Here is an 8,916-nt window from a genome sequence, read left to right as displayed (position 1 = left end):
CAATAATAACTAGGAGTGAAATAAGTTATTTGTATATCTTTTACTTTTGTTAAACAATAAATTATTTATCTTTTTTTTTTTTTTTTTTTTTTTTTTTTGCCTTTTTAGGGCCACACCTGTGGCATATGGAGGTTCCCAGGCTAGGGGTTGAATTGGAGTTCAGTTGAATCTGCTGACCTACACCCCAGCCACAGCAACATCAGATCCAAGGTGTGTCTGTGACCTACGCCACAGCTCCGGCAATGCTGGTTCTTTAACCCACTGAGCAAGGCCAGGGATTGAACCTGTGTCCTCATGGATGCTAGTTACATTTGTTTCCACTGAGCCAGACAGGAACTCCTAAATTGTTTATCTTAACAATCGATTTCACCTTTAGAAGCTAAAATCATTTTGAAGAGTCCTATCTTGTCCTTCTCTTTGCTACATATTTATAAGGACTAACTTAAGAGAAACATTTCAGGCCTATGAGCAATCAAAAGAAAAGGATACCTGGAAAATACAATGTGAACTTTTAAGTAAGAAATAATAACTTAAAAAAAAAAAAAGAACTACTAGCTTAGTATGTAGTAAGATAAACATAACAGTCATTTTTTAAGCTCTTTCCTTCGAGAAATATAAGATATGCTATACTTTAAAAAAACCCAAACTTATCATAACTGATTTCTGCTCACATCAGAAACTCCTCTAAAACTCATTTGGGAAGTATTGTGAACTGAGAGTCTGATGTTATTTTCAAAGTACATTTACTGAAATTAATCATTAAAACTAAAGAGCAAATGGCACAGATGTATAGCACTAAAAATTCTCAAACTTTAGAACTTGAGAATTTTAGAGGAAGCTGGATGGTTATAACTGCAGAGAGTAACTGGAGCATATTGACAGAAGATGAGACAGCATGACTAAATACATGATGTAAACAGATTTCAAATACAAAAGAAAATGTTCTCAGAAATGTTTTCAGGACCTGGATACTACAATTTAGGCTCACCATCTCCCCCCTTTCCTTTTATCTCCTTTATTTAATACACATCTGCATAAAATTAAGAGCTCCACTCTGTTGTAGTTGCTTACTGATACGGAGTGTGACCTAATCTTTGTTTTGCTTTCAAGGAGACTTCTAAACATAAAATATATAAGAATTATGGAGTAAAGAAATTTTAAAATAAGGATATAGAAACTATAACTACAAATTTTATTATTTAATTCAATAGGCATAAAATGTGTCAAATCGCTTTAAAAATTTCTAAATGCTTACTCTCAATTTCTGTGTTTATCTCAGTGCAAACAAGTCACAAACAATTCACAAACCAATGGGCCCACAGACCACACTTTGAATAGCACTGTCTCAGAGAAAAGACAGAATTTAACACCAAAAACTCCATTAGAAATTAGCTCTTATATCGCCCAAGGCAATAGAAATAAAAACAAAAATAAACCAATGGGACCTGATCAAACTTACAAGGTTTTGTACAGCAAAGGAAACCGTAAAAAAACAAAAAGACAACCTACGGAATGGGAGAAAATAGTTGCAAATGATGCAACTGACAAGGGCTTAATCTCCAAAATAAACAAACAACTCAAACAATTCAACAGCAAAAAAACAACCAATTGAAAAATGGGCAGAAGACCTAAATAGACATTTCTCCAAAGAAGACATATGGATGGCCAACAGGCATATGAAAAAATGCTCATCACTAATTACTAGAGAAAATGCAAATCAAAACTACAATGAGGTACCACCTCACACAGTTCAGAATGGCCATCATTAATACGACTATGAACAGCAAATGCTGGAGAGGGTGTGGAGAAAAGAGAACCCTCTAGCACTGTCGGGAATGTAAACAGGTACAACCACCATGGAAAACAGTATGGAGGTTCCTCAGAAAACTGAATATAGAAATACTACATGATCCAGCAATCCTACTCCTGGGCATACATCTGGACAAAACTTCCATTCAAAAAGATACCTGTATCCCTATGTTCATTGCAGCACAATTCACAACAGCCAAGACATGGAAACAATCTAAATATCCACTGACAGCTGAATGGATTAAGAAGATGTGGTACAATACACAATGCAATAGTACTTAGCCATAGAAAAGAATCATGCCATTTGTAGCAACATGGATGGAACTAGGGATTCTCATACTAAGTGCAGGAAGTCAGAAAGAGAAATATATATACCATATGACTTATACATGGGATCTAAAATATGGCACAGATGAACCTATCTATAGAACAGAAGCAGACTCACAGACATGCACAGCAGACTTGTGGCTGCCAAGGGGGAGGGGGAGGGATTGGGATTTACTGGGAGTTTGGAGTTCATAGATGCAAACTGTTATATTTAGATTGGATAGACAATGAGGTCCTGCTGTATAGCACAAGGAAGTATGTCCAATCACTTGTGATAGAACATGATGAAAGATGAGAGAGTGTGTATAGATGTATGACTGGGTCACTTTGTTGTACAGCAGAAATTGACAGAATAATGTAAATCATAATAAAAAGTTAAAAAAAGAAATTAGTGATTATAGCTTTATTCAAGTGCTAAGTATTCCATAAATTTGCTGTTTGAGAGTATATATTTAAATCTAAAATAAATGCATTGAATATAACTTTATTTAATTAACTATTTTATTTTTTTGCTTTTTAGGGCCGCACTAGTGGCATGTGGAAGATTCCCAGGCTGGGGGTCCAAACAGAGCTACAGCTGCCAGCCTACGCCACAACCGTAGGAACATCAGATCTGAGCCACGTCTGCAACCTACACCACAGCTCACGGCAACGCCAGATCCTTAACCCACTGTATGAGGCCAGGGATTGAACCCATGACCTCATAGTTCCCAGTCAGATTCATTTCCACTGTGTCACGATGGAAACTCCTAACTTTCTTAAAATTAAGAAGCAGACTTACCACATTTTGAAGGCAAGTGCTAAGTTTGAATGATGTTTGAGCATGCAATTAATTTAAATGAGAAAAATACTGAGCCTTGAAAATAAACCAAACTATAAATTAAATTAATCTAATCTGTTTCCCCTCAAGAGTAACACTGGTTGTTCAAGCATTCCTATAAAGAATTCTTATTTGTCTAGTATAAAACATTACTTGCTCTACAAGAGTGTCAGGAGGCCACTGCCATGGGCAGCATAAAAGGGACTGATGATCACCAACAGGTTTTAATCCAGAACTACTTCTGCCCTGTCTGGAGAATAGTTGCTGGCATATTTCATGTTCTACACCAAGAAAACAAAAATAGGGTAATTTCACTGTGAAAACAGAACCAGGTCACCTAAATATCATGATACACTCTAATAGAAAGATTTTGCTTCAGAAAAAAAAAGCTGAAAGGCTTTTCAAAATATAACATCATTTTCCAAATCAGATTGCAATTTTGTTTAACTTTGCAAACCACATACTCAACTGAAGTGAAGAAATATTAAAAACTGGCATTTTATAGAATAAGCCTTAGGAAGTAATAAACCCAGAAATGATATTAGTGTGAGTGTGCGTTGTTGTTGGTTGTATTATTGGTTGTGTGTTCTGGTCTCTCAATTCTCTGAAAATAAAAATTCCCATTAACAAAGAAGAAATCCTATCATTTCTAATATTGAACTGTCATAATTATAGAAGTACGGTCTTTCCTATGTGACTCCTGAAGGCACCAATGAATAAAACTGACAGGTATCAGGTTTAATTTTAATAACCAACACTAATAATGAAAGACTGTCTAGAAAGAAAGTGACGATATCTCCATTACCAGAGAAAATGAAACAGAAGGTAGATAACTAATAATAATTAAACTAAAATTATTTTCTAATGTTCTGCTCAATACTAAGATCTTATCAGTCCACAGTGGTCCTAACAAAGGGATGAACTATGTCTTAGCACTTGCCAAGAACTCCTCTCCTACAACAGAAGAATTAGGCATGATAGAATTCTGCTGAAATGAATCTAAATCCATATACTTAGTGATATCAGTATTCCACAAATATGCTGTTATACCCAAAGTTGCTCATATTGGGTAGGAGAATTGTGTTTCAAAGCAAATTTGAGACAAACCTGAATGTAACATAATGTGGCCAGGTTAACAAAATTATATTTAGTAGTAATTACCTACTAAGGTCACAAGGTTTTAAGCCCACTACTTAAAAAAAAAAAAAAAAAAAAAAAAAAAAAAAAAAAAGTACTAGCAAAGAGTGTGGAGATGAAGCTTTCGCTAGCTTGAAACATGATTTACAAGAATAGCAATCTACCAACTAGGTGGATCTTAATATTTTTCTTTTTAGTAATAAGGAAGTTATGCTCAACTTCACTACTGAAAATGAAAATTAAAATAAGATGGAATTTTTCACCCTTAAAAATATAGAAAATATAAAACTCTGACTAGAATATCAAATACTAATTAGGGTTTAGGAATCGTAAATTAATGTAGCCACTACAAAAAGTAATTTGGCACATTCAAAACAATTCAAAATACTATGTAGCCTAAAATCCAGTTAATCCAGATCTGGGTATATCAACCAAATAGGGAGTAGATACATAGTACAAAATATGTATCTGATTGAGACCTGCAGTAGGAAGTACCTTTCATGCAATTGTGTTCAGAGTTGTGATGTACCTTTCATGAAAAAATAAGTAGCCTTTACTCTGACACTTTCTATTACATTCTATTCTTTTCAAAATGCAGATCTCAACCTACTAAACTGATTTCACTACCTGCTGTTCGGAAAACACTGCTCTAAAAAATTGGAGCAACATGTACAAGACATCTGTAAAGCTGTTCACTGTGGCACTGTTTAAAATAGAGGAAAAAAAACAAAACAAAACTGGAGGAGTTCCTATTGTGGCTCAGAGGGTTAAGGACCTGACACTGTCTTGTGAGGATACAGGTTTGATCCCTGGCATGACTCAGTGGGTAAAGGATCTGATATGGCCACAAGCTGCAGTGTAGGTTGTAGATGTGGCTCAGATCTGGTGTTGCTGTGGCTCTGGTGTAGACCAGTGGCTACAGATCAGATTCAACCCCTAGCGTGGGAACCTCCATATGCTGCAGATTGGCCCTTAGAAGACCAAAAACACCGAAACAAAACAAAACAAAAATTTAAACGTTATTTGGAAGAAAAAAAAAAACTCAGAAGAGTTGCATCTAGTTTTGACGTAGGAATTGGATGAATGAAAGAGAGGATGATGAATGAATGAGAAGAGAGGTGAGAAAGAATGAAGTACAGATGAGCAGAACCAGGTGTACATACCCATACACTTAAATCAATGAATAAGAGAGAAAAAAGCAGCTAGGAAGAACATACACACACAAATCATAAGGACTAAGGAAAGATTAGGGAGGTATGTACCCACAGCTGGGGGGGCATGAAGTGGGCTGAAAGGCAGGAAGAAAAGGCCTAACGAGTGGTAAACTGATCCATTCCTCATTGGGGGGTCAACTGTATAAATAAAAGGGTGGCAGCTTAGTGGGAAAGTACTTAGCAATTCTGTTTACACAGACAACAGAAAGTGCCACTAGAGTGGCAAATTGAACTGTGCAAGGCCAATTAACCCTTTCACCTTAGCGTTTTATACTAGCTATCTTACTGTGCCTTGGTTAGAGGTACACTGATATGTGTTAGGACCAAATGCAATTATAAATCATTGTTACATGTATTGATGAATTCTGCAAATTCCATGAAGCACATCCATTTTATTTAGTGCTCTGAATACCTTTCTTGCTGCTCTCATCTGGATTTAATTAAGGAACACTTTCAAAGGAAGAGAGGTTATCCAGAAATTCAAACTACACATGTCCTTTATTAAACTATGAATTGATTATGACTCAAGTTTTTTGGACTAAAGGTTTTTGTTTTGGTTTGGTTTTTTTTTTTTTTTTAGGTTAGGTTCACTTTAAATTTCTTCTAAACAAATTAGGGGGAAATTAGGAAAAGAGTAACATATTTAAGTGGACAAAAATGTAACAGGGAAATCCTAATGTGCACCGAACAGGTTTATAAATCAATCAGCTGCTGCAAAAGCAGTTAGAGCTATAATTGTAATTTATTAGTATAAGGGAAACTTTGTATCTTGAAGGTGTGCATAAGATTTTTTAAAAGACAGTAATAAGTTTATTACTGGAAATTGTATTTATCTTCCTGACTCCAAAATACTGCTTGCTTTTCTTTCTTTCCTTCCTTCCATTCTTCCTTCCTTCCATCCATCCATCCATCCATCTTTTTAGGGCCACATTTGGGACATATGGAGGTTCCCAGGCTAGGGGTCAAATCGGAGCTGTGGCCTACAGCACAGCCACAGCAATGCCAAACCTGAGCCTTGTCTGCAACCTACACCACAGCTCACAGCAACACTGGATCCTTAACTCACTGAGCAAGGACAGGGATCGAACCTGTGTCTTCATGGATACTAGTCAGATTCATTTCCACTGAGCCACGACGGGAACTCCACCATATCTTTTTTAAACTATCTGTATTTGAGAGCAAGGATATATCTTTCACACACTCTATAAACCTAAAAAAGTATCACATACTAGGCATGCAAATATTTGGTAATGACAATGTTGTGAAATGTTAGGCACACGTAGGAGTTCCCATCCTGGCGCAGAGGAAATGAATCCGACTAGGAACCATGAGGTTGCGGGTTCGATCCCTGGCCTTGCTCAGTGGGTTAAGGATCCGGCATTGCCGTGAGCTGTGGTGTAGGTTGCAGACGCGGCTCAGATCCCGCATTGCTGTGGCTCTGACGTAGGCCAGTGGCTACAGCTCCAATTCAGCCCCTAGCCTGGGAACCTCCATATGCTGCAGGAGCGGCCCTCAAAAGACAAAAAAAAAAAAAAAAAAAGAGAGAGAGAGAGAGACAAAAACAAACAAAAAACGTCAGGCATATGTAGAAGGCCTTACTCCTATGATATATAGGAGTATCAAAAATAAAAGTATATAACTGTTCAATAGTAAGTTAAGGCAACCCATATAATATTCATTCATTAATCCTAACACTCTGTTCCCTTTTACCCATAGCTCCTGAAGGAACCAATACGATCCTAGCTAAAATTCCATGCCAAATCTTCTTTTGGCCATGTTAGTTATCACTGAATCCTATATACACATACATACACACACACACACACACACACACACTAAAAGCTATATATATATATATATATATATATATATATATATATATATATATAGCTATATAGAAACGTATATACATATATTTATGGCTGCACTCCCAGTATAAAGAAGTTCTCAGGCCAGGGTTTGAAACCGAGCTAAAACTACAGCAATGCAAGATCCTTTAACCCAGTGTGCTGGGCTGGGGATCAAACCCTCTGCAGTAACTGAGCCATTGCACTTGGATTCTTAACCCACTGGGCCACAGAGAGAAATTCTTAAGGGCAATAATTTTTAAATGTAATCAAATACTGGGAAAATGCCAACAGATATTTTTTTTTTTTTTTTTTTTTTTAAGTGGGGTTTAAAGGAATACACACTGTATTTCCTAACCCAACAACAATCAGTACCATTTGAAAAAGTTACATTTGCTTTTAGGAATTAGGCACTTTTCCTAGTTCTGGTTTTTCTGGATGGGTTACAAAAAGCAAAAAAGCTGGAGAATTTAGCCTTCATTTAACTACAGAGGCTGTTTATTGACTACTATGGCTGTGTTAAAATCAGTGTAGGAAGAAAGGACAGCATCACTGCCTTTCTCTGTCTTTTCTTGAGTGCAGGCTGCCTACTAGGTTCCCTTACTTCTCTTTTCTTTCAAAACACACCAACACAACCACTGTAAAAGCAACACATCAAAACAAGCAGCATCGGTGAAGAAGAAATAGGAACAATGGCAAGGAACAGAAGAAAGGAGCAGTGATAACTCTAGAACTGCTCTCAGGAATGAGCCAGGGCACCCAGGATTCTTTGTAGGGAGGGAGGGACTGTGGTGGACACTCACCTGGCTGGCCTGTCACTCCCTTCACACACTCTCATGCTCACAAATGCAAATCAGAGTACTTAGTACCTAAATGCCAGGCAAGAGTCACGACTTTATCTTGGTGATTTTTTTAAAAAAGAAAACTACCAAATGTAAAAAAATGAAAAGAAAAATGAAATAATAGACTGTGCCAAGTAAACATATAATTTAGCTTAAAGTTGCAGTATAGTCTAATTAATTAATCTACAAAGCTCAGTTTCTCTAAAGCAACTATTAACAGGTTTTCTTTAAGAATTCATGCCCTTACTTTATAAACACACAAATGATGATATAAATTAAAATAAAATTCTGAAGGAAAAATGGTTTCCAAAAGTAGTAATTATTAATTTAACACAAGCATCTGTATGACTTGAAGAAGAAGCAGATATCTCTTTATACTTCTCTTCTGAACTCAAACTGACATTTAGATAATACATAACTGCAAAAGCTTGTCTAGTTTCTTTCTATACAGGAACACTTGGCTTATTTTGTAAGTTAGATAAGCTTCAAGAGTTTTCTTCTTAAAGCCCTTCTACTTTAAGTCTTTCAATCTTTCTCTTTCCTCATCAACCAAATATACACATGGACAGAGTGAGATTTTTCTTGATTAATTCTTTAATAGGCAATACCATATTCAAGAAAACTAAAGCATATAACATACCAAAGGCCTCTAGTCATCTAGAAGCCTAACTCCATCAAGAGAGGCAAACTTTCATGGGGCGGGGGGAGGGAGAGAGAGAAGACAGGCGGGGGTGGGGGGAGGAGGAGAGGGAGAGAAGGAGAGAGAGAAACACAACATGGTAATTCTATAAAAGTTTCCATTACTTCTTTTTATTATTATTATTATAGTTGATTTACAATGTTTCATCTAGTTCTACTGTACAACAAAGTGACCCAATCACACACAGTTCCCTGTGCTGTACAGCAGGACCCCAGTGCCC

At 36.5% G+C, this 8,916-nt stretch overlaps 1 protein-coding gene across 2 annotated transcripts in view; it reads right to left on the bottom strand.

Annotated features, from left to right (window-relative positions):
• DNAJC1 (DnaJ heat shock protein family (Hsp40) member C1) overlaps nucleotides 1-8,916 on the bottom strand; it is a 198,526-nt gene that overhangs the window by 168,287 nt on the left and 21,323 nt on the right. The window lies entirely within an intron of this gene.

Source organism: Sus scrofa, chromosome 10 (assembly GCF_054392235.1).
Source record: "Sus scrofa isolate SSC_HxYL_T2T_F1_AM1 chromosome 10, Sscrofa_HxYL_maternal_Yorkshire_Landrace_v2.0, whole genome shotgun sequence".
Classification (NCBI taxonomy): domain Eukaryota; kingdom Metazoa; phylum Chordata; class Mammalia; order Artiodactyla; family Suidae; genus Sus; species Sus scrofa.
The sequence above is the reverse complement of the archived record's forward strand: the minus strand, read 5'-3'. Positions and strand labels throughout refer to the sequence as shown.